A 26,230-nucleotide genomic window follows, 5' to 3' on the forward strand; every position below is an offset into this window, starting at 1 on the left:
GCAGAGTGACCTTGGATAAGAAGCTGCCACCCTCCCTGGCTCTGCCCAAGATAACAAGGACCAGAACACCAGCAGGAAGGAACATGAACAAAGCTAGCACAGGGCCAAGGCTGTCCGGAAAGAGGGGTCCTATGACCTGCCCCTCACCTTATATCTGCCCAACAACCCTTCTTGTTCCCCCCGCCCATCCCCTGCCACCTCCACACAGCTCAGGGACCCCACAGGGAGAATAGGGATGAACAGCTGGCTGTTTTGAGAGTGTACTCAGACTTCCCAGAAAAGGGAAAAGTCCCTGGAGTTTCCAGCATGGGAGAGAAGAGAGAGGCTCTGTGGGGGAGGAAAGCAGGTTGGAGGCAGCGGTGCTATCAAAAAGCTCAGAGAGAAAGACAGAGCGCGTCACACAGTGACCAGGAGGAACTTGGTGCTCATCTACAAAACCCCTTTCCCCTTAGAGCATGGACCAGTCTATGTCAGAGTGAGAAGGGACTCAGGACAGTGGTGTAGAATTCTTTCATCACAGACTGCCTTGAGACTCTCATTAAAAACCGGGGTGCTCTTCTGAGAAAAACGCACATGAGCTTGCATATGTGTGCATCACACAAGTTCACGTACAATTTCAAGGGGTTCACAGACTTCTGAAAGTCTTTGGGACTTCCAAGACCTGCAGATCCTTGGCCTAAGAACTCTGCTTCTCGTCTAGCAGTTCTCAACAGAGAGCAATTTTGCCTCCCTCCCCACCACCACCCACGAGGCATTTGACAATGTCTGGGGACATTTCTGGTTGTCCCAACAGGGAAGGAAGGGGTGCTACAGGCATCTAGTGGGTTGAGGCCAGGGGTGCCGCTAAACCCCCTAACACACATGACAGACCCCCATAGCACGGTGTTATCGGCCCAAAATGTCAACAGTGCTGGCACTAACCAACCTGCTTCTTGTACAATACCTCATTTTATCACAGAAAAGCTCAGTGTCTGCCTAAGATCACACATGTGATCTTAGCATGTGCTATTAGCAAGGCCAGCATGCCTACTGTTGATCATAAATAATGATAGCTTATTTATTGAGCACTTACTATGCACCAGATGCTATTCCAAGTACTTTACGTGAATGGAATCACTTCATTCTCACAACTGCCGTCTGAGATGGATACAATTATGTCCATTTCACAGTCAAGGGAACTGAGGCAAAGAGAAGCAAAGGCATGAGCCACCGCACCCAGCCTGTGATTTCTAAAACATATTATCATAAACTATTTCATCTGATCCTTGAAACAACACTGTGAAGCAAGCAGGGCACTTTGTGCATGAGGAAAGGAAGAACAAGGTCACGGGCAGGTACGTGTCCAGAGCCAGCACCGACAGCCTCAGAGGAGTGCACGTTCCAAAGCTTTTGTCTCCTCCCTCTGACCCCTGTCACCTGCTCAGCATCTCTCACTCAGACCTGGAGTGAGCTGGGAAGCCCAGATCCTCATCCTGGGAGCAGAAGGGACCCCTTAGCCTGTGCGACATGGGGGTCCTTATTCACATGCCAAGTGTATTAAACGTTGTATTAACCTTCAACAGGAGCATACATTTGGGTTAACAACGCATGACTTTGAGTGAAATGTATTTATTTAATCTCTGCTAATAGGATGAAGCAATCTAAAATTCCCAAGCGTCATTAATAGCGATTGCATTTCTTAATCTCTCTCCCTTCCAGCTCCTTGTTACATTTTCCTGCTGAAGATCAGGTCATGTTGGTGGTGGCATTGCTGTTCTATTTTGAATTTTCAAAAAATGGGCTGCCTGCTAGCTGGTGCCCCCACCCCACCCACAAGCCACACTCCTCTGCGGATGCTCGACATATCCTCAGACTCCGCATTCAACTGGTCCGATTTTGTCTTGGAAATCGCTTCTGCAAGAAATGGTTGCCAGTATCTGGATGAGACCCAGTTGTTTTAAGCAACATTTCAAAACAAGATCCCAGAACAGAAAAAGAAGTTCCAGTTTTCCTTGTCTCTTTCCCAGAGCGTTACAGCCCTCGCCTCTCAAGTCTTTGCAGCAAGCAGAATTGCCTCTAGGAAGAGACAAAAGTGAGCAAACACTCAATTTTCCTTAATTTAATTATGAATGTATGCATTGGCTCATCCAAACATCTATACAAAGCATCTATTATGTATTATTGTTTATTTACCGCAACATGTTCTGAAATGGAATTAAGGGAGATGAAGGGGGTATTTGTAAAGATCACTAATTCAGGTTGGTTTAATTCAATAGCTGTGTCTTTACAGTCTGCTGACTACTCTGAGTCAAGCCCAATGTTCTTCCCATGAGACATATCAGATCTCTTTGGAGAAGTAAGATGTTCTCACATGAAATAGTTGCATATTCATAGATAGGCACCTCACACCCATGAAAGGGTCAGCTTGTATTGGTCAGGACTCTTTCAGATATAAGAGACAAAAAGTCCACTGTAGCTGAAGGAAAAAACAAGGCAGGAAAGCACAGGGACAGTGCCTGTCTCAGGGACAGCCAGGACCAGGGGCTCCGACGCTGGAGGGGCAGGGGAGCCGCCCTCTCCGACTCTGGCTTCTGCTTCCCAGCACTAACCCCCAGATTGGCCTTATCCTCCCTGCTGCTGAGGCACCCTCCAAATGGCACGGGAGGCAGGACGAGGGCAAGACATGACTGTTGACAACCATGATATGGACTGAACGTTTGTGTGTCCCCCCCCAAATTCATATGTTGAAATCCTAACCCCCAAGGTGGTGGTATTAGGGGATGGGGCCTCTGGGAGGTGATCAGGTCATGAGGATGGAGCCCCCATGAATGGGGTTAGTGCCCTCTTAAACGAGGCCCAAGAGAGACCTCCTTGCTCCTTCCACCACGTGAGGACACAGCAAAAAATCACCATCTTAGTTTCTGTTGCTTATAACAGAATCCCTGAAACTGAGCAATTTATTAAAAAAAGGAATTCATTTTGTACATTTATGGAGGATTAGAAGGTCAAGGTCAAGGGGCCACATCTGGCGAGAGCCTTCTTGCTGGGGGGAACCCTCTGAAGAGTCCTGAGGCAGGGCACCCTCACACGGAGAGGGGCCGAGTGTGCTACTGTGCTAGCTCATGTCTCTCTTCATCTTCTCGTAAAGCCAGCTGTTCTCCTCCCATCAATCCATTACTCCATAGATAGATCACCCACCTCTTAAAAGCCCCACCTCTCAATACTGCCATGTTAGAGATTAAGTTTCAATATGAGTTTTGGAGGGGACAGTCAAACCATAGTGATCTGTGAACCCGAAAGCAGGCCCTCACCAGACACCAAATCTGCTGGCACCTTGATCTTGGCCTCCTGGCCTCCAGAACTACAGGAAGTGAGTTTTTGTTGTGTATAAGCCAGGCAGTCTAAGGTATTTTGTTATAGCAGTCTGAACAGACGAAGACAGCTCATGTCACTCCTGCTCAGCAACCTCCAGAGGAAGGAAAGGGCCTTTCTCGGTGCTTCAGAATGGCAAAATCTCAAGGAAGAATGGCAGTTGACCAGACTTCCATCATGGATCCCACAGACCGTCATCATGGATGGTGGGTGGGGGTGGGGCTGCTGGGATAGGCCAAGCTGGGGTCACTGCCCATCCTGGGGACTTGAAGTGGAGTGATGCAACAGCAGCCCCAGCAGGGTCACAAGTTTGGAGTTAAGGAGGTGCATTTCCCCAGACGAAGGAGGGTGGGCGGTACTGTTGCCAGAAGAAGGGAAAAGGGCCATTGAGCAGACCAAAAACAACAGATGTCCACTATAATTATTATGTTCCAACAGTTCATCTGAAAATGATTGTTTAGAACTCAGATTACATTTCCCAATAAAAACAATTTTATAACAATTCCTTATATCTGTGTGGTGTTTTATTATCCATTACGTCATTTGACCCCTCGATCGCCCTGTCAGGTAGAAAGGACAGGTGGCTCCCTTCTCCGCATCGAGCCAGCCCCTAGATGTGCCTTGTCCGGACAGGACCTCCATGCCAGCTGCGGCGAGCCCTCGGATCCTGGGCGGGGGAGCTTCGGAGGAAGGATGTCCATGACAAGGGCAGGGTGTCATGGAAATCTGGCTGTCCTTGCAGGCCTAAATGTTTCCCCTCACTCCTGACTTTGTCCCTGGCCGCTCAGAGGCCGCCTAACATGGATGGAGCCTCAAGGCTGCATCCAGGGTTGTGTAAGATACTGCCTGGAACAGAGGGTGGAGGGGTGAGGATGTGGGGTGGAAGGAGGAGGAGGAGGAGGAGTGAACAACACTGTGGATGGCTGCAACTATGGAAATGGAGGCCGTGTCGGGGGACTTTAAAGGCAGAAATATTTTGTTTTAATTTATTCACTGTATGATGCTACAATAAAATTCTCCTCATATATAATAAATCCCAGCATCGCCAGTGAAACTGTCCAGGACAAGACACTCAGCTCCTCTGAGGGAGGAGGGTGGGCATTGCAGGGTCACAGGGAAGGGGCAGAGACAAGGAAGATCTGGAGAGCTCAGAAGAAGCAGGACATTGGACCAAGAGGTGACTCAAGGACACACATGACTGTGACCAAAGGAGGACTGTTTTGGGAGGGAAATACATCAAAAGTATTGTTTTCTCTAGGTGACGTCTGACTCATGATTCTTTTTGTCTTTATTCTTTTCTATATTTTCTAATATTTCTATAATTAGCACTTATTATAATACTTTGTAATAAAAAATAAGGCTATAGCTCTCTGTTGATGAGCTGTTTTAAATGAGTTCTCTGCTGCCTACAGGCACAATTTCAGCTCTGCACCCTGGCGTTCAAGACCCTTCATAATGGGGCCTGTTCCCCACTTACTGCCCGCTCCACTCCTCAGGACAAGCCCTTCCTGGCCCCCTGCCCAGGCTGTGCCCCACCTCCTCCCCTACCTCGCTCACCTTCTTCTCCACCTGTTCAAATCCTGACAGTGTAGGCAGCCTCCCCTCTGCAGTCCCCCCAAGCATTCCGTATTTGAGGTGGACCAGAAATAAGCACCTGGGCTTGACCGGCTGTGTGGCCTTTTCAGGTACTCTTTGAACTTCAAGTGCAAAGAAAAGCTCACTTTCCCAGTGTCCAATGCCCTCCCTAAGATTCCTGCACATACCTGGGGCTTGTGTGTCCTTGAGTCGCTTTTCCATGCAACTGCACGCTCTCTCCTCACTGATGTGCTGTGGCTCACCAAGTCCCACTCCTGTCCCCAGCCGACTGCTGACCAAGGCTCAGAATTCAGGACAGCTCAATTCAATGGTCAAAATTCCAACATTTGGAAACCACTTCTGACCCTGAGGGCAATAAGAAAGATACAACCAATTCATTCATCTATTCATTTGCCCATCCTTACATTTATTTGTTTTGTTTAGTTATTCATTCTGTTAATAATTTAAGCAACAAATACTTGGGGATCTATCTATAATACAAGCATGTGCCCAGGTGCTGGGACTATGAGGATGTACACATGTCTGCTGCCTTCAAGAGACACACAAACACACACACACACACACACACACACACGCATTTCTAGAACACAGCATGGAGTTTGTCCATACATAGCAAGCTAGATTGACAGGAGGGGAGTGAACTGCTTTTTCTCTCAATACTTCTGACACCAAATGTGTGTCAGAGTTTTTTCCCACAACAGCCAATTCTCCAAGTCTCCAGACATCAACTAGGTGTCCTGCAATTCAATTTAATTCTGACACAAACTACTCGAGTTAGCACAGACACCCCCAGGTTAAAGGCTCAGTCCCATAAACTTCCCCTATTTCAGATGACACTCAAAAGTCTCAGGTTGCCACCATGCCCCTCACTGACTGGCTATAAATCAGGTTGGATGATTCGCTAGAACAGCTCATGGAACTCAGGAAAATGCTGTATTACATTTACCTGTTTATCATAAAGGACACAACTCTGGAACAGCCAGATGGAAGAGCTGCACCAGGCAAGGCGTGGGGCGGGCCGCACAGATTCCACGCCCTCTGCAGGTGCACCCCCCTCCCAGCACCTCGGTGTGTTCACCAGCCTGGAAGCTCTCTGAACCGCAGCACATTGGGGGTTTATAGAACTTTCATTCTGTAGCCATGATTGCTGAAATCACTGGCCATTGGTGATTAAGTCAATCTCCAATCCTTCCCTCGGAAGGTCCGGAGTGGGGCTAAAAGTTCAAATCCTCTAATCATGCCTTGGTCTTCTTGGCAACCAGCCCACCCTGAAGCTATCCAGGGGCCCACCGCCAGTGGTCTCATTAGAACAAAAGACTTTCCTATCACCCAGGAAATTCCAAGGGATTTAGGAGCTGTGTGCCAGGAACCAGGGAGAGATGAAATATTTATTTTTCATATTATAGGGGATTTTTTTTTTATAGCTTAACTCCAAACATAGTAAAAAATAGTCATTGGGCTAAGAGCTTGTCTCTTAGCAGTGAAAAGTCTTGTATGGATGTTTGTAAAGACACAGAAATAAAGAAAAGTAGTTCAGCATGGCCAGAGCTTGGCCTCCATGTCCGGGAGATGGAAAAAAAAAAAAAAGGCTGGAGGAATGGGCAGGGCCCAGGTCTAGAGGGATGTTTAACACTATGCAATGGAGTTGAACTTTATCCTGAGAACAATGGTGTCCATTATAAGGTTGGCATGATCAGATTTATGTCTTAGAATCATGCTCTGCCTACAGTAGAAAGAATGGATGGGGGAAAGGACTAGAAGATATGTAGAGGTTGTACACAAAACAAAATGGGATTGGATTATAAGCCAAAGCATAAAAGAAATATCCATGAGTCCATGTTGATCTAATTAAATGATTGCACTAGCTTAAAAATGGGGGAGAAGAAACAACTTTCCTGTGCAGAACTCCAAATAAATTATGAAGATACTTTGTCTGTAAGGAGGTGCGGCATAACCCTCACTTCTTAAGTGTGAGCCACACATAGTGCCTTCCTTCCAAACAATCCAGAGTGGAAAAGCAGAAAACCCAATAGCTCTGCAGTGGAGACACCCGACAAACACGACGTCAGCCAGGCAATCAAGGTCAGCATGTGCAGCGATAAACATGTTGTTAGTCTGTGCCCTCCATATGATGTGATGAAGTATATTCAACGAAGTAGGGTTTTATTCATTCAACAAATATTAATACTTAATGCGTGTAGGCTATGCATTCACCTAAAAAATACTGAGCACCTTCTATGCACCAGACGCTCGTTTAAATGGTGGGAATTCATTCTACTGGAGGGAGACAGACAACAAGCAAAGAAATAGACAACATTTTGGGTATGGTGAGTGCTATGAAGAAAAGCAAGGCAGGACAGGAATGTCATGAGGGCGTAATTTTATAACATAAGTGGCGGGCTGTAAGGACCTTTCTTATAAGGAACATGTGAGCAGGAACCTTAAGGAAACATGAGTCTGCCTTGCAGTTGCTGAGGGAAGAGCATCCAGAGGGACAGATGTGGCTGCAGCCTCTGAGACACCCCCAGGGATCCCCACCTCTTGGCATCTGCAACCTTGGTAGCACCCTCCCTGTAGCAGAAGCGATGGTATGTGATTTTTGAGACTAAGGAAATGGTATTACGGCTTCCACCTGGCTCTCCGGGCTCTTTGACTCTGAAGGAATCCACCCTTCATGTCCTCAAGACACCCTATGGAGAGGTCCGCGTGGCTGGGAACTGGGGCTCCTGCCAACCACCAGCACTAACTTGCCAGCCACATGAGTGAGCCCCTTGGAAGAAGATCCCCCATGCTAGTCGAGCTGCAGATGACTCAGCCCCTGCCAACAACCTGCAACCTCATGAAGGACTGTGACCAGGACCACCCTGCTTAGCTGCTCCTGGACTCCTGTCCCACAGAAGACACAGGAGATGGTAGGTGACTATTATTGCTTTAAGCTGTTAAGTTTTGGGGTGATCTGTTATACAGCCTTGTATAACCGAAACCACCAGCAAGTACAAAGCCCCCAGGCAGTGAGACGCTTGCTGTATTCAAAGACCCTCAGGATGGGGCTGGACCAGTGTGGCTGGAGCAGAAGGAGGGTAGAGAGGGGCAGAGGACAAAGGTCAACTCTGAGTGACATCATAAACTGCAGAGAGTTTTGAGCAGAGGATCATGATGTCACTGGTGTTTAACAGGGTCCCTCTGTGGCAGTGTTGGGAACGGCAGCAGCAGGGCGACGGTGGAAGCAGGAAGAACAACTGGGAGCTACCGCAGTGCTCCGAGCAAGAGCTGCTGGTAGTCCTAGGGCAGTAGAAGGAGGTGGGGGGTGGTAGGAGGGAGCCCAGGATGGCCCCCAGGCGTTTGGCCTGAGCAGTTGTTAGAGTGGCCCTTTACTGAAGGAAATGGTTAACTGGGAAAAGTCAAAAGTTGGTTTTGTGACTCAACTGATTAAATGGGAGAGGGGACGGTGACGATGGAAAGGGAGGTGAAGGACAATGTCCAGATTCCTGAAGGAGAAACGGGTTTGCTGCAGGCTTGTCTTCATAAACCTGTTCTAGATCCTTTGGAACATGGGATAAACATGGTGGTCCCTGAGGCTACCTGTAGCCACGTGCCTTCCTCTGCAGGAGGTATTTTCTCTACCATCTGGTCTCTCCGTTTTCATGCCTCAGGTCACACAGGCCAGGACAGCCCTGGAAATGAGAAAACCAAAGAGCCAGGTCTTCACCCCAAGTGATGACCATGTTTGAGAACCCAGTGGTGTCACAGCTTTGTCAAGAGGAACTAGAAATCCAGGCTTTTATGCAAAATCTTCATCTTTAAATATTGTCATGCAATTCAATTTTTTAAAAAAATTATATAGACCACAAAATACACTGGTAGCCTGTAAGTGGCCTGAGGGCCCCCACTATGCAATCATGGCTTTAGATCATAAGCTCGTGGGTCCTTTCTGATTCACTTTCCCTGCCCGTGAAGCTGAGCTGGAACACCTCCTCTGCTTATCTCCCATGTCTGCAGGGCGGCAGAGGAACGAGATGGTGTGGCGGATAAGGCTTATAAACCACCGTACCCAGTACCCACGGGGCAGAGCGCTGTTACTGCTGTGGGGGCCACTGCTGTTATTAAAGCCATCAAGCCTGTGAGGCAACATCCCTTAATTAATCTTTGTTGACACCACGAAATAGCACAGGCCTCTACCCTGGAGTATAATTCAGTTAACTCTCATTACGCAGTTATTTATTTAGTTAAAACTCACTCATTTATTTCCCACAGCACCTAACAGTGCCTGACTCAGAATCAGCAATCTAAAAGTAGTTGCTGCAGGTGGTATTAGGAATTTATTCACTCATTAATTCCACTAGGATCTTTTTCCTTGGGTACCAGTTATGTGCCTGTTGTTGCCCTGGGCACCGTGGAAAACACCCGGCCTCCGTTGCAGCCAGGTGCGCACCCAGGCGTGAAGAACGTACAGACCCCGGGTGCTCTCAGAACTGGAAATGCCAAAGGCACATCCAGCCAGCCAGGTTTGCTACGATTGAGCAGTTTCTCAGGATGTGGGACTTGAAATGCCAGAACCAGGACGGTTCGGAGCAAACTGGAATTGTTGAATAGAACAGAATAACATGATGATGGCAAACAAAGATTCGAGAGCCAGACAGCCTGCAGTTGCCCCTTTCCTGCCGTCCTGGCTGTGTGATCTTAGACAAGTGACTTAACCTGTCTGAGCCTTGGTTTTCTGAGTTATAAAATGAATAGCCACCATGTGAAGTGGTTTTAAGGACTAAATGCACTAAACTCACAGTAAACACTCAATAAACGGTAGTCAACATCATCAGCATTATCCCTGGGAGAGGGGAAGGATGGTGCTTCTCTGAAGTTCCCACCACGTGGCATTTGTCCTTCTGTGACCAGAACCTCAAGAAGGGCTGTATGTAGGAGCTGCAGAGTCCCACCTCCTGCCCTCTATGTTCCAGAGAAGTTGTAGGCAGCACCTTTAAGACACCAGGCAACAACTTGACACACACTCTCCCATCCGAAATGTAAAACCTAGGAAATGATAACTCAGCAAGAACAGCCAGAATGCCCCACAACGGCAGCTGCTGTGTCTCCATCAACTTTCCGCATCCCACACTCCGAGATATTTTGGTTCTCTGCATCTCACGGTTCTCTGGCACCACACCTGGTTAGGGTCCTACCCCCAACAGCTGCCATCTCACCCTTAACAACTACAACCTTTTCCAAATGACTTTTTCTTTTTATAAACACGATACAGCTTTGCTGAAAATAAATTTAGAATAGCAAATATGCAAAAACAAGAAAGTAAAAATTACCTTTAAAATTCTACCCACTAGGAATAAGAACTTGATGTCTACCTTTTCAGATGTATATTGATAGATATTAATAGATGATAGATGGGTAGATAGTAGATAGATAGATGGTAGACAGATAGATACGTAGATATAGATAGATATTATGGTATCATTCCTCCCCTCTTCCTTACTAACAAAACCTCAGGGCTGTGCCCAAGTAAAAATTCTAGATTTCCCAGTTTCCCTTATAGCTAGAGACGGCCAAGAGGAGTGATCTGACCCCAGAGTCCCAAGCATTCACGTGCTGGAGATTTCCCAGAAAGTTTTCCTTTCCCGATATAAGTGCTTTCCCTTCCTTCTTGTTTTTTCCTTTTGTTTTCTTGCCTGGAATATTTGAACAGTTTATCATGTTTGGAAATGCCATGTTATGACAAACATCCTTGTAGCTGAAACTTTGCACACATCTGTGATGATGTCAATAGGTTAAATTCCTAGAAATGGGAATTACTGGGACAAAAGATGTACAAAACTTTTTACACTGTGGATCACCACATTCCCTCAGGAATTGATGTACCAATTTCGATTCCCATCAGTAGCGTACGAGCACTTCCCGCATCCTCACACAAGCCCCGCTAAATTTGTGCCAGTTTAATAGACAGAAATTGCACCATGGAGACTTAGATTTCTGGTAATGTGGCAAACTAAAAAACTTAGAAACCTTTCTGCTATAAAAACACCTAGAAATGGTAGGTAAAAGATAATGAACATCCTTTCAAATGTATTAACTGAGTTTTTGCTAAAGAAAGGGAAATTCTGCAGCCAAAAAGAAAAAGAAAGAAATTGAAACCAAAGAAGTAGGAGTTGATGCTGTGGCTTCCCTGGGTGGGGTACTGGGAGGGGACGGCTGCTAATCTTGATGAGCAAAGAGCTTTGGATGTTCCACCACAGGGACAGGAGCTGAGGCCTGGGCCCATGTATGCGTTGGAACGGTGATTCCTGCATACAGCCAAGACCTTCCAAGCCTTCCACCCTGGGTGAAAAGGTGACATGGAAAAAAAATCTGTTCACTTGCAAAGAGAGATAATGAAGTAGTTTATCTAGCTTGTCCAGGGTTCGAGATAGAAAACATATCTCCCCAGGTAATTCACCAGGGCCCTGCCTTTATCTAGGCTTGAGAATCAAATTTATACTACCTGCATGATCTGTTAAACTCCCACCTAACCCCAGGTAAGAAATTAACATCTCAAGCTGAAAGCACTATGGGACTCAATGCAATACCTTTCTCCAGAGACCACACAGAAATCTCAAAGATGATACTCTAAGAAACATGAATTTATAATCCAAAATTCACAATATGCAAGGAAATGAGCCACCACAAGCCAGACTCAGCAGAAACTACTAACGCAGATTCCTAATCACTTCAGATAACAGAATTGTCACATCCGTACCATAGGATCGTTTTAATTTCCAAGAAACATTTTCTTAAGGCAAAATACCACATTCTGCCCATGACCAATTCCTATTCAATGCTTTTTAATCAATGTCTTCATGAAAGATACACTCGTCAAATTTATCAATGACATATAATCGAAGAGACCAAAAATCTTCCATATATTGGTATTACCTGTTCAATAATATTTTGAAAGCTAGGAAGATGAGCTAAAATAACAAGATGAAATGCAACAGGGACAAAATAAATTTCTGTTACGTTAAAAAGTAATCACCTACAAAGTACGGACTAGAGACACTTAGCTTGCAGTAGTAATGCAGGTGGAAAAAGACCAAGGAAGGGATGGAGAGGTGTGGCCAGCACTGAGATAGAGGTGTTACTTATAGCCACTTTTTTTTTGAGATATAACTCACATACCATTAATGTACAATTAGCGATTTTTAGTATATTCACATGGTTGTACAATCATCACCTCTATCTAGTTCCAGAAAATTTTCATCAGCCCAAAAAGAAACCCCATCCCCATCAGCAGTTGCTCCACCTTTCCTCCTCCTCCAGCCCCTGCACCCACTGATCTTCTTTCTGCCTCTGTGCATTTGGTTGTCTATTCTGGACTTTTCAGGTAAGTACAATCATACAACATGGGGTCTTCTGTGTCTGGCTTCTTGCACTCAGATTAATGTTTTCAGGGTTCATCCATGTCATTGCATCTGGCAGTACTTCAGTCCTTTTTTATGGATGAACAGCATCCCATTGTGTGGATAGACCACCTTCTGTTGGGCATCTGGCTGATGGGCATCTGGTTTGTTTCTATGAATACTTTCGGCTGTTACGAATAACGCTGCCATGGGTATTTGTGTACAAGATTTTGTGCACAAGTATTTTCTCCCATGTGGTGGTTTGTCTTTTCACTTTCTTGATAATGTCCTTTGAATCACAAAAGTTTTTAATTTTGATGAAGTCCAACTCATCTATTTTTGTTTTCTTTTTGGTCTCTTGTACTTTTGGTGTCATATCTAAGAAACCATTGCTTAATGCCCAGGTCATGAAGATTTGTCCCTATGTTTTATTCTTTGAGAGTCTTGTAGTTTTTAGCCCTTACATTTATATCTTTGATAGATAGATTTTGAGTTAGTTTTTGTGAAGAAAGGTCTAGCTTCATTCTTTCACCTGTCATATCCAGGTGTCCCAGCACCATTTGTTGAAAAGACAAGACAATTTTCCCCATTGAATTGTCTCGGCATTTGATAGTTACATTTGATGTCACTGCCAGAGGAGCCAAAATGAAGCCAAAAGCCAAGGGAAATTTAAGAGTCATTAATAACCCCTTCTGGGGCACCAATTCCCCTTTTCTGGGACTGACATGTCCTTGTTGCACCTCTTGGGCACCACTGAGCACGGCCACCAGGGGTAGCTCAGTCAGTTCTCCAGACTTGGTTTTTATTTAGCTATGCTGGGGTGTTTCAATGACGATCATGCTTTAATGACTTTGTGTTCACAAAACTAGTACAGAAATTCCAGGTCTTTCTCAGCACCAGTAGCTGATATTATTTCTCTGAGTCATTGGCCATTTATTCCCCTAAACAATTAAAATACTGGGAAATTCTATCATTTCAACAACAGCTGCCCTTCCGCTGAAAGCAGCTGTTCCCAATTGGGAGTGACCTCAGCAGAGCCCATGCCCAGGGCTACACTGGAGAGGACACAGTGGGGAGTCAGGCTGCTCACTTCCGCAAGACAGTCCACTGGCTTGGGAGCGGCCGCGTGGGCTGCTGGACAACTGGACTTACTTGGAGGCTCCTGGTTTCTGAGTCTTTCCCTTGTTAAAGCCACAGACGTGCAATGGTCAAGTCTTCCGGGATTGCCTTGGGTGACATTCATCCTCAGGCCTCCCCAGCATGTTGTTTACAGCTTTATTATGGTGCTCAGATCACACCGAATTGTAACAAGACTAATAGCTAACGTGTACTGAGATTTCATCATGGGCCAGGCATGGATATGAGAACATTGCTCATTCTATGACTAGGACTATGTTTAGGCCCATTTTACAAACACAGCTCATAAGAATTCAGACCCCTGGAATCTGGCCCCAAATGAGCAATGGTTTACACACCCAGACTGAGCTTGTGGAGGACACCATCTGTATTGCTCTCTGTGTGCCCACAATAAACGTTGTTGAAAGCTGCTCAAGAATCATGGATGGTAGCAAGAACCGTCTTAGTCTGTTTGTGTTAAAGGAATACCCAAGGCTGGGTAATTTATAAAGAAAAGAGGTTTATTTGGCTCACAATTCTGCAGGCTGTACAAGAAGCATGGCATGAGCATCTGTTTCAGTGAGGGCTTCCGGGAGCTTCCACTCTTGGCGGAAGGTGACAAGGAGCCGGCATGGAGCGATCACATGGTGAGAGAAGAGGAGAGAGGAGAGAGAGAGAGAGAGAGAGAAAGGAGCAAGAGAAAGGGGGGGAGGTGCCAGCTCTTTTAGACAACCAGCTCTCACAGGAAGGAATAGAGTGAGATGACACCAAGCTATTCATGACCCAAACACCTCCCCCCAGCTCCACCTCTAACTCTGGGGATCCAATTTCTCCATGAGATCTGGAGGGGGTCAAATATCCGAACTATAGCAGGAACTAAAGAATGTCAAAGTTGGAAGTGGACTTAGAAGTCATCTAGTCCAGCTCTCTCATGTTGCATGTAAGGAAAGCAAGGCCCAAACAGGGGAAAAGGAAACGTTGGGACCAGAGCTCTTGGCTCATAGTAAAGTGATTTTATTTTTTTAACTCATGACTCATTTAATGCAAAAATGTCTACAATTAAGGAATGTCTACAATGAGTATGGCCTGCTTTGGGTCTTGGGATGTGCCTCTCGCCCATTTGTGATCCGTCTGTGAGCTTCCTGGGAGGGGCGGCAGCCGGGCCGTAGCCGGGGTCACTGCTGAGAGCACCCCATCCAAGGCTGCCAGAGCACCCCTCAAGTTCCAGCAAAGGCTGCTTGCATTGTTCCTGCAGGTAAGAGACAAACTGAGAAATGCCACGTAGGGATTCCTGGGCGATTCCCAAGGCGTATGGGAACAACGGAACAGAATATTTGAAATCAGGTTTGTTTTATGTGGAGATTTTGACTGTCGAGTCTCCATAAGTTAACAGGCCATCAACGCAGTTTAATGAAACTTCCAGTGAAAGCACAGCAAAATCATCACACCGGCCTCCCTACAATGCAAATTTCCTCCAGAGAACTCCCAGCTCTGACCGCCATGGTATCGCACTTTTCTTCAGAGCACAGCTGCACGCTGAGAAGACTGTTATTTTGCTGTATTTTTGGCCAGCAAGTATAAGGCTCAAGAAGGACAGTGGCCTGCCCAAGGCCATAGAACGAGTTTCCAGCAAGACTGGTCTCATCACGCCCCATTCCGCATGCCATACTCGGGACTCTGTTGCCATTTCCTCACCCTGAATTTGATCTTTAATCAAAATCAGGCCACTCGTGTGAACTTTGAAGCTCTGACGCACGATATTAAAGCCTTTAAATACCTATACGGTACATCAGTGGTTCTCAACTGGGGGTGATTTGACCCCACCCAGGGGACATTAGCAATGTCTGCAGATGTGTCTGGTTGTCACAACTCGGCTTGGCGGCTACTGTTGGCATCCAGTGGATAGAAGCCAGGGACGCTGCCACATGTCCTACAACACACAGAGCCACCCTCCACAACAAATGTCAATAGTGTCGAGTCTCTAGATTCTAGAGTACGGGCTGGGTGGTAAGAGAGGACAGGGGGAGTTATTCCAGATTAATCCAAGGAGGGAGTAAGTCCAAAACTCTGCCTTGGGTCCAGGCCAGAGAGACAATTAGAAGCCCAGCTTTAGTTTGCTCGAGTGTTTGTGTAAAGGGGGGATTGTTTATATTTGTAAAAAGCCCTATGTCATTGACCCGTTGCCTGCCATTGCCGGGAAGGCCTGTCACCCCAGAGCAAGCGCGTCCCTCCCTCCGCAAGGCAGCAAGCCCTGGCTGCCCACCTCCCCAGCCCCACCCCGGCTAGTACTCACCCAAAATCAAAGTGCCCTGCGCCTCGCCTCACGCGGATCACACCTGACCCGGGATCCTCCCTCCCTCTGCTTCCAGGCAGCCCTCCCCAGGGACAAAGGGCCATCTCTCAGACTCCCGCAGAGCCTGGCCCGCACCTGTCCCCGCGCCCCCTCAGTGGAGGGAGAGGAGCGGCCAGATGTCGTAAAGGTCGTAAAGGTCGCTGGGCAAAGCTCCCCCTTCTCCATCCGCCTTTCTAGCTAACGCCTCTTGCCCTTTGTTTCTGACCTAATTCCCCTGCTTTTGACCTATTTCCTGAGGCGTAAGACAAGAAGATAGAAGAAAGACATCGCCTCACAAGAGGAGAAAGGAGGGTGGGGGCGGGGTGTTGGGAAGGCAGAGCAATCTTTATATTCTGAATGAAATTTAAAGGAAAAAAAAAATCCCACATGAGATCATTTCTGCAGCTATGACCAAAATCTAGGGAGTTCAGTAAACCCTGAAAGAGAGTCCCTAAATTTGTCAGCTTCCTGCCCCTGGCTCAGGAAGCCAGTCCCCAGCCTGGACGTCACAGCTCGGCAACCCCACGAGCTCCTCATCAGGAACTGCAGGGAAGGACACGGGGACCTCTGCTGACTCAGAGTTGGACCCTACAGGCGCCTGTCATCAGTGTGGCCTTAGGCCAGCCCCAGCAGAAGCACAAGCAATTCCTGTGTCCTCATTCTAGAAAGTTCCCAACACCATCATTCTGCTCCTCCTCCCTCCTCCATCCTCACCCTCGTCCTCTTCACCCTTCCCCTTATTAAGAGAGCTGCGCTGTTACCAGAAACTCGATGTTCCAAGCCACACTGGCAGCTCTGAGGTCAGGCAAGGATAGGACCGAGAGGGCAGGGCAGAGAGTGTGTGCCCTGCCCCATGACACAAACAGGAGCGTGCACATCCGATAACACAGGAGAAAACATCAAAACGTGACCTGGCCCAGCACCTTTGCAAATGACCAGAGCTCACAGCCAGACATGGCAGGGCCCTTCCCCATCTCCCCTGCAGCTGGGTGCCCCAGCCAAGCTCCCCAAGTTCTGTCGGAAGACCCGGAAGGGAGGCTGTTGAACCACAGACTGTGGTATCAGCCCTGGCCCACACAGTGACTGTTGTCCCTACACCTGCTGTGTGCATCCCAGCAGCAACAGAGCAGAGACGGCAGAGGACGGTCTGCGGGGAGAAGACCCGGGGGCACATTGAGTAGTGTACGCCTCGAGTCCTTCCCAATTTAACTGAAACTCATTTTTCATATCTGCAAAGCAGGACTAATAAGAACCCACAGGCTTACTGTATGAAAACAGAAATAAAGCACTCCCTGGTGTTGGTTGCAGTTATGGCAGTGATTATCCACTGGCTCAGTTAATCAACATGTATTCATCCATCGCCTACGGTAGGCCAAGGGCATCACACACGTTGCCTCACGTTATCTTCACAACAACCCTCATAGGGAGAGACTGTGATTCCCATTTTATGGATTAGAACATCGAGGCTTTGATTAATCATTTGCTCAAAAGCCCATGCTCTTTGCACTATAGGACTCTGTCCCAGCTCTCTGGGGCAAAAAATGTATACAAGACATAGATGCACTTGGATGGGACAATTAGAGTGTGGGTGACACTGAGGATAAGGTGTCACATGAAATGATACCACCCCTGCAGGAGGGGCTCAGCCTCCAGGGAGCTCAGCAGGGCCTCTGCTCAGGGAGCTCCAGCAGGAGGTGAGAGCTGCCCAGGCCTCACATGGGGACCCAGGAGAGGGCTGGGTGCAGTGGGGCAGCAGGAGGATGACAGTGGGCTTGGGAGGCATGGCAGGTCACAGAGGCCCACGCAAGTCTCTGGGAATGTTCTCTTCTTCCAGAAACCATGATATCCCCACCCCCCCACCTCCCCCACCCGGGGCATAATTACAACTGGGCCAAGTTTGCCTGTGTCTTCTGTATCCTTCCCTGTCGTCCCTGCTACCCCCTGGGGGTCCCTTCCTATCTCATCACCCGAGACCTCTGGGTCCCCTGTTTCATTGGTTCTCAACCCTTGTGAGTACTAGACTCTCCTGGGGAGTTTTAAACACACAGATGTGGACCTGCCCTAGAAACTCAGTGCCCGTTGCCCCGGAGACAGTGAGGAAGCTCAGACAACTGGCTAAGAATGAAAGGACTTGCTCCAGGTCACAGGCTGCCTGGCGGGGAAGCCGGGACTAAGATGCTCAGCTTCCCCGCAGCTGTCAGTGCGTGGTGCGTGACAGCTGCTGGCCCGTCCTGCCAGCTGCTTGGATTTTGGCCTCCCAGGGCAGAGCTCCCTCCTCAGCACCGCTCTACCCCGGTGACAACCACCACTGTTTCCCGCTTGATGTCACCAGCATGTCCCTCAGCAAAGTCTGAGTTTTGACCCTTGGACAAGTGAAAAACACATCTTTGACAGCCAGGCTGTGCAGAGCCCAAAATACGTTTCCAAACCCCTATTTGGAAATAGACAAATAGACTATTAGATAAATAGACTTAACTTATCCTTCAGGTCAGCCCTGGAAGCCCTTGGCCTTGGTTTCCGTATCTTAAATAGAAAATTAATAATAATAATATCTAATGTATGAGGAGCTTGTATGGATTACTGGAAATAAAACCCACACGGAATCCCACCCGGCAGAGGAGCCAGCAGTCAGTCACTCCGCCAGTGCCTGCTCGGGCTCTGCCATGGGCCAGGCCCTGTCCGCGCATGGGAGGGTGTGCTGGCGTCCCCAAGATGGCCCTGTCCTCGCAGGGCTCTCAGTCTAGTCTAGGTAGCTCATTACAGCTGAAACCAGAAAGGTGTCTTAGTGTCCCAGGGCAGCCATAGCAAGTCACCAAAACTATGCGCATTGAAACAACAGAAATTTATTCTCTCACAGTTCTGGGAGACACAAAATCAAGGTGCTGGCAGGGCCATGTTCCCTCCAAAGGCTCCGGGGTTGAATCCTTCCTGCATCTTCCAGATCTGGGGGACTCCCAGCCATCCTGGCTGTCCCTTAACCCATAGCTCCATCCCCTCTCTGCCTCTGTCTTCACGTGGCCTTCCCTGTGTGCCTCCTCTTCTTATAAGGACACCAGTCATTTAATCTAGAGCCCACCCTAGCCTCATCTCGGTCCTTAACTAATTATGTCTGCACATACCTAATTGCCGAATGAGGTCATATCCTGAGGTTCTGGGTAGACATGAACTTGGGGTGGTGACACTATATGACCCCCCCATCAGATGCAGGGGGGCACACAAGGACTGTGGGCCTTATCCGGGGACAGTGGTGACAGGTAGGGGTGTTTTAGGCAAGAAAGTTACCGGGTAGACTTCAAGCTTGATAAAGCCATGCCGACTGCAGGACGGAGAACACAGGGGACGTGGGCCCGAGCAGATACGACACAGAGGAACAGTGCAGGGTGCTGTCAGCGCGATTCGGGTGAGAAATGGCTCTTGACACTCCACAGATGTTTAGGAGATAGAATTGACAGGGTTTGGTGGTGATTTGGAAGTGAGCAGGAAGTTTTGTTCCCAAGTTTCTGTCTTAAGCAACTGAAAAAGAGAACAGGAGAGGAGGAGGAGCAAGAGCAGGGGGTAAGGCAGCAGGAGACCCAAGTGGGGACATTAGCCAGAGTTCAAGGAGCTCTCGGGCTGCAGGAGGGACCCAGAGCGATGGCCCAGGGTTCAGCAGACAAAGAGCCCACAAAGAGCAAGTGTGGGGTCGGGGAGACCAGGAGGGTGGGCGGCAGGGAAGCCACACCGAGAAGCAGTGTCAGGCTCTCTCTCATCATGACCTCCCGTCCAGTTCCCTTTGCACTTCACCACGGCACGGAGGGTACTTGACCTTCACGGGGTGAGGGAGGATAGCTTCACAGGACGTACAGCCCCCTGTTTATTTGCTCGAGGATGTTCTGTGCTTTTGTTACCTAATCACAGCCTGGACTAGGCAAAACAGCAGTTTTCGGTTCCATTCCTTCCTGCCCCAGCGCCAAGCCCCTGTGTCATCGGAGTCTTCCACTGTGTCGCCCCTGGCAAGGAGCCACACCCTCCCGCTGTTCTCTGCAGCTCGGCAGCTCTGGCCCCGCGTGGCTTTTGATGACCTGAAACAGGGACAGTTTGAAATGAGAGGTGCTGTAAATGTAAAACACAGGACAGATTTCAAAGATTCAGTATGAAAATGAATGTAAGATATCTCAGGAATAATTTTTATCTTAACTACATGATAAAATAATATTTAAAATACATTGGGTTAATTAAAATATATTATTAAAATTAATTTTACCAATCTCTTTTTACTTTTTAAAATTAATTTAATTTTTTTGTGTGTGACAAGGTCTCGCTCTGTCACCCAGGCTAGAGTACAGTGGCACCATCATAGCTCAATGCAATCTTGAACTCCTGGGCCCAAGCAATCCTCCTGCCTCAGCCTCCCCAGCAGCTGGGACTACAAGCGTGCACCACGTCTGGCTAATTTATTTATTCTTGTAGAGACAGGGTCTCACTATGTTGCTCAGGCTGGTCTCCAACTTCTGGCCTCAAGCGATCCTCCCGCCTCGGTCTCCCAAAATGCTGGGATTACAGGAGTGAGCCTCCTTTTTACTTTTTTTTAACGTGGCTACTAGAAAATAAAATTGCGTGTGTGGCTCACATCACATTTCTATTGGGTAGTGCTGCTCCAGGGGCCTTCCTTGGTGTCCCAACTTACCTGAAACAGAATGAGTTTTCATTTCCCCCGTAGCCCAAGGTCACGGGAAGGAGGAAGGGCATGCCCTACTTTGTGCCTGGTGTTTCATATGTTTTCATTTTATTTCTCATAACTCATAATGGCTGTTATCCCCTCCCACAAAGCCAATTTTTTAGATGAGAAAACCAGAGGCCAAATTTTAACTCATGTTGATTTAGTTCATAAGCCCATAATTTTCCCAGTACAGGATGTCATCCAATCTAATGGTTTTTCAGATAACTCAGATAATAATCTCCTATCATTTACATCATCTCATTGGCTCCAAAAGAGAAACTTAGGTCCACCAATACTCTCTTAAATTAGGTTTTTATTTTAAAATTTTGTTTAATTTATCTCTAATCATCAGGGAAATGCAAATCAAAACCACAATGAGATATCACTTAACCCCAGTGAGAATGGCCTTTATCAAAAAAACCCAAAACAACACATGTTGGCGTGGGTGTGGAGAGACAGGAACACTAATACACTGCTGGTGGGACTGCAAACTAGTGCAACCTCTGTGGAAAGCATTATGGAGGTATCTTAAACAGATTCAAGTAGACCTGCCATTTGACCCAGCAATCCCATTACTGGGCATATACCCAAAGGAAAAAAGGTCATTCTGTAACAAAGGCACGTGTACCCAAATGTTTATAGCAGCACAATTCACAATAGCAAAGATGTGGAAACAACCCAAATGCCCATCAATACATGATTGGATTAGTAAACTGTGGTATATGTATACCATGGAATACTACTCAGCTATAAGGAATGATGAAGATACAACATCTCTATGGTTCTCCTGGAGAGAGTTGGAACCCATTATATTAAGTGAAGTATCCCAAGAATGGAAAAACAAGCATCACATGTACTCACCAGAAAATTGGTTTCCTTGATCATCACCTAAATACAAATCTGGAAACGACACCAATTGGACATCAGACTGAGGTGGGGGGTGGGGGAGGGGATGGGGGTATGCCTACACAATGAGTGCATTGCGCACCGTTTGGGGAGTGGTAACACTTGAAGGTGCTGACTCGGGAAAGGGGGGGTGGGGAAAAAAATATGAAACTATTGTTTTTAACTTGCACTGTTCACTTAATAATTTATCATGAATATTTCCCATATTATTTCATATCATTGTACAAGAAATAATGTATACATTATGAGGACATACTGTATCTAACAAGATATACTGTTAGACTCTTTGATTCTGTAAAATTAAATAAAAAAAAAAAATTTTGTTTAATTTTATAATACCGAATGTAAGCACATGGTACAAAATTAAAAGGTACAAAGGAATTCGCAGAGAAATGCTAAGAGCCCCCACCCGACTCCCTCCCTCTGCCCCATCTCCCACCCCATCTCCACCGACAACAGGACAGCACGTTCTGCATATCTTCTCAGCGGCAGACAGTGCGCAAATACAATCAAATACGTGTGTGCATATAGAGCCCTAAGGAAAAAAACTCAATTAGCAGCAGATATTCCACCTTCCACATGTTTCTCTCCGTTCTTAGCACTTTATCCGGGGGACCCTTCCATATGGGTACATAGTGATGTGCCTTTAACTGACGGATGTCACAGTTAAATGAAAAGAATTTTTAAAATGGCAGAATCATATTCCAACCAGGAAACTAAGTTCAGAGAAGTCATTTGTTTGCTCCAACAGCGATGGTGACAGAGAGAGGACAGACACCAGGTCACTAGGCCACCTGGCCCCCAGCCAGCACTCCTGTCCTCTTCTTCACCCTCCTGGTGTCCCCATCTTTGCAGTAGTGGAAAGGATTCCTGGCCTACCTACTGTGGAGCTGACACCGAGATTAAACGAGCTAATGAAACCTGGAAAGCACAATTCCGACAACGTCACTTTCTTATCTGATCCACACAGGGTAGAATTCTGAGCAACACAAGGGAAGGGCAGATGTGTTTGGGCCCCGGGTGTTTCCGCTCCTCAAATCACACCACGAGGAAATTGTCCACTGGGCACATGGCGTGACCCCCAACCCAGCGCTGCTCTAACCTGGGGAACAGATCCCGGCTGCCTTCTGGAAAAGGTCAGAATGTTCTGAAAAACGATCTGAATGCAACCGCCCACTCCCTCCTCACTCCCTCCTCTGGCGGGGGGAGGGGGAGCGGGGGGGCAGGTGAGCACAGGTCCAGGCCCCCAAGGAGAGGCCTCCCCAGGAAGGAGACTCCACTACAGATCTGAGACATAAACACAGACAGACACCGGCCCTGGAAACGTGGGGTGAGGTGAGTGGAAAACCGTCCTCAGCACTGGGCTGTCTGATTATGTATGGTCTGCCACGGCCTGACGTTTTCCAGGCTGGGGCCCAGGACCCGCGCAGAGGGGCTTCCTGCTCCCACACCACTGCTGCGGCCCCGATGTGGGACCCACAGAGAACCTAGGCTGGCCAGACGGTCTGGCTTGTAGCATCCAAGCTGGTTGAAGGAACTGGAAGCCTCCTTTCACTCAGTGTCATGCCCACAGCCATGGTGTCTGGTGCCTTCTTCCAGCTGCTTCTTGGCTCTCCCCTGGTTCAGGGTTCTGGGGGGAAGAAAAGAGAAAAACATCTCCAGGGAAGAAAAAGCCAACCCAGACTTATTCAAGCTAAATCCAGACCACTGGTGCCTCACTTGGATGTAGCCCAAGGTGTCTTCCCAGCTCCTCCAAGAGGTCCCCAGGGTCCCTAGACGCCTTTTGAGCTGTGTGAGCACAAAGGTGGAACTTCCCCAGGAGAAGGGCTGGTGATGCACAGAGCCGCCAGAAATGGTGCCTCTGTTTACCTCATGCCTCCACCTGGGGGGAGGGTGGAAGACAGTCCACCCATCCTGTTTATAGAAGAGGTGTGAGGAGAGTGAGAAGACTTCAGCCCAGGCTTTCCCCAGCTTGCTGGCTTCTGAGCAGTTATACTCTGGTCTCAATCTATCATCCACTTTTTTTTTTTTTTTTCTTAAACAGAGTCTCACTCTGTTGCCTGGGCTAGAGTATCATGGCGTCAGCCTACCTCACAGCAACCTCAAACTCCTGAACTCAAGCAATCATCCTGCCTCAGCCTCCCGAGTAGGTGGGACTACAGGCATGCGCCACCATGCCGGGCTAATTTTTTCTATATATATTTTTAGTTGTCCAGCTAATTTCTTTCTATTTTTAGTAGAGACAGGGTCTTGCTCTTGCTCAGGCTGGTCTCGAACTCCTGAGCTCAAACGATCCACCCGCCTTGGCCTCCCAGAGCGCTAGGGTTACAGGCGTGAGCCTATCATCCACTTTTACAGAAGTCAGCCCAGGGAGTGTTCTGCTCAATTGGTCCCAGTAAAAAAACAAGTGTTAAAAGCTCAACATTCAAAGCAGACACATTAGTGGACAATCCTCCACTTAACAAAAGTATGAATTACAGAACTTCTTTAAAGAGGCAACTCCCTTAGGGCATCTAAAATATAATTTTATTTATATAGCATTAGTGTATTCACAGATTTTTTTGTACAAACCTAGCAAAGGTACATACATTTGGATATAACTCTCTGTCTGTGATATTGTTTAGTTCTCACTATACATTTGATTCAGGCCAGAGCTTTCAGATGAGGAAAGCAAGACTTGCAGAGGTTCCAAGCAGAAACAGACATTCCCCCTGCTGCACACTGCCCGCTGATTGCTGACGGCCATGTTACTCAACCTGCCAAAACCCCATCGCTCTCCCCACACTGCCCTCACAAAGTAGAGTAGAGGTTGCCAGGGACCAGTGTGAGAGGGGATGGGGAATTATTGTTTAAGGCATACAGAGCTTCTGTTTGGGATGATGAAAAAGTTCTGGAAATGGATAGTGGTGATGGTTGCACAACACTGTGAATGTACTTAATGCCACAGAAATATACACTTAAAAATGGTTAAAAGGATAAATTTTGTTATGTATATTTTATTATAATAAAAATCAAGTGTTATGATATCCTTTGCTTGTAAATATGCAGGAAAAGGACACTTTCATATATTGCTATTGAAAGGATAAATTGATCAGCCTATTCGGAAAGTGATAACTTATAAGAGCACATTTATTAAAATTTAAAAATATACACAAAAAAATACTTGGTATTGGAGAAAGCATATACATATAGATCAACAGAAAAGAGTAGAATATCCAGAAATAGATCCAAACAAATATGGTCAATTGATTTCTGACAAAGGTACAAAGGCATTTCAATGAGAAAGGATAATCCAGGCGCAGTAACTCACACCTGTAATCCTAGCACACTGGGAGGCTGAGGCAGGAGGATTACTTGAGTTCAGGAGTTCGAGACCAGCCTGAGCAAGAGCGAGACCCCCGTCTCTATTAAAAATAGAAATTAGTCAAACAACTAAACATAGAAAAAATTAGCCGGGTATGGTGGCACATGCCTGTAGCCCCAGATGCTCGGGAGACTGAGGCAGGAGGATTGCTTGAACCCAGGAGTTTGAGGTTGCAGTGAGCTATGCTGACACCACTGCACTCTAGCCTGGGTGACAGAGAGATCTTATCTCAAAAAAAAAAAAAAAAAGAGAGAAAGAGAATTTTGGGGGGTCATGGAACTGCATTGTACCCTGATTGTGGTGTTGATTACATAATGTATGCATTTTTGCAAACTTGCAGAACTCTACACTAACACTGGTAAATTTTACTATATCTAAATCATACCTTTATGCATTCCCTTCAATCAGAAAACCCATGCCTGAGAATCTATTTCATAGAATTAAAAAGCAACAACACAAAAGCTTTGTTTATGTTGCACAAAACAGAAAAGAGTCTGATGGCCCATCAATAGGAATCTGTTGAATAAACGGTGGTTGTAGACATTTCAAGGAATAGCATTTTAAAAATGCATTATATTTATGCCAGTTAACGTGGAGGGATTTTCATATGATATTGTTATGTAAGAATAACATGATACAAAATGTATATATAGAATGATGTTATTTTTAAAAAAATAAACAATCACAAGTTAACCGATAGAGAAGTTTGTATGATTATTTGCACACACACAAAATGAGCTGTGAAAGGATGGGCACCAGTCTGTTGACACTGACGACCTGAGTTGGAGAGTTAGGATGCAGAGATGAGGAAAGTCAAGGTGTGTTAGCAAGAAGTGGAGGTAGGGGAAGGAGGGGAAGAGGGAGGGAGGGCTCAAAGGGAGAAGGAAGGAGGAGTGCCTGGAATTAGCCCAAGACTAGCTGCAACTACAGACCTTTCCTTTGCTGGGCTCTCTCTCCTTGCAGCTAAAACTTCTTATCAATGTCTCAGTCCCACCAGGAGAGGAAGAGAAAGGGAATTTCTAAACTCACTCTGAAGGACCTGCATCCTCCCTACAAGGCAAGTGGCTAGGGCTGGCATCCCTCAGTTCCGCTCTTGCCAGGTCCCAGCCAGCATGCAGAAGGGAGCTTGTCCTTTTGCGGTGGGCTGCCTTCCCCAGCTCCAGGACAAGGCGAGCATTGTGGGGGCCGTGGGGACCACAGGCAGGAAGGGCTTGGGGAAGAGAAGCAGGCTCTGAGTAGAGCTGTGATGTCTTCTTGGAGACAGTAAACTTCAAGGGCTGCCAAGGGAGGAGGTGAGCTTTCTGGGTGGCTAGAGCAGAGCCAGGTCATTCACCGATGAGCTCTGGAAGCAAAAGAATCAGCCAACAAGCCCCGACACCCACTGCAGGCTTAGCAGAGCATGAGTTGCTAAGAAGGAAATATGAGGAAATAGGCACTATACGCCAGGAAATGGACCTCACGGAGTTTATGATTTCATGAAAGAGACA

The 26,230-nt window shown here is 47.1% G+C and overlaps 1 long non-coding RNA gene across 1 annotated transcript; it reads right to left on the minus strand.

The window, feature by feature from the left end:
- Positions 1-1,648: 1,648 nt before the first annotated feature.
- Positions 1,649-15,845, minus strand: LOC138383291 (uncharacterized). Its single transcript, XR_011233578.1, has 3 exons — positions 15,736-15,845; positions 5,115-5,292; positions 1,649-2,055 (listed from the first exon to the last, which is right to left on the minus strand). It is a non-coding gene; the product is annotated as an uncharacterized lncRNA (long non-coding RNA).
- Positions 15,846-26,230: the final 10,385 nt, after the last annotated feature.

The sequence above is a fragment of the Eulemur rufifrons genome, chromosome 5 (assembly GCF_041146395.1).
Source record: "Eulemur rufifrons isolate Redbay chromosome 5, OSU_ERuf_1, whole genome shotgun sequence".
Lineage (NCBI taxonomy): Eukaryota > Metazoa > Chordata > Mammalia > Primates > Lemuridae > Eulemur > Eulemur rufifrons.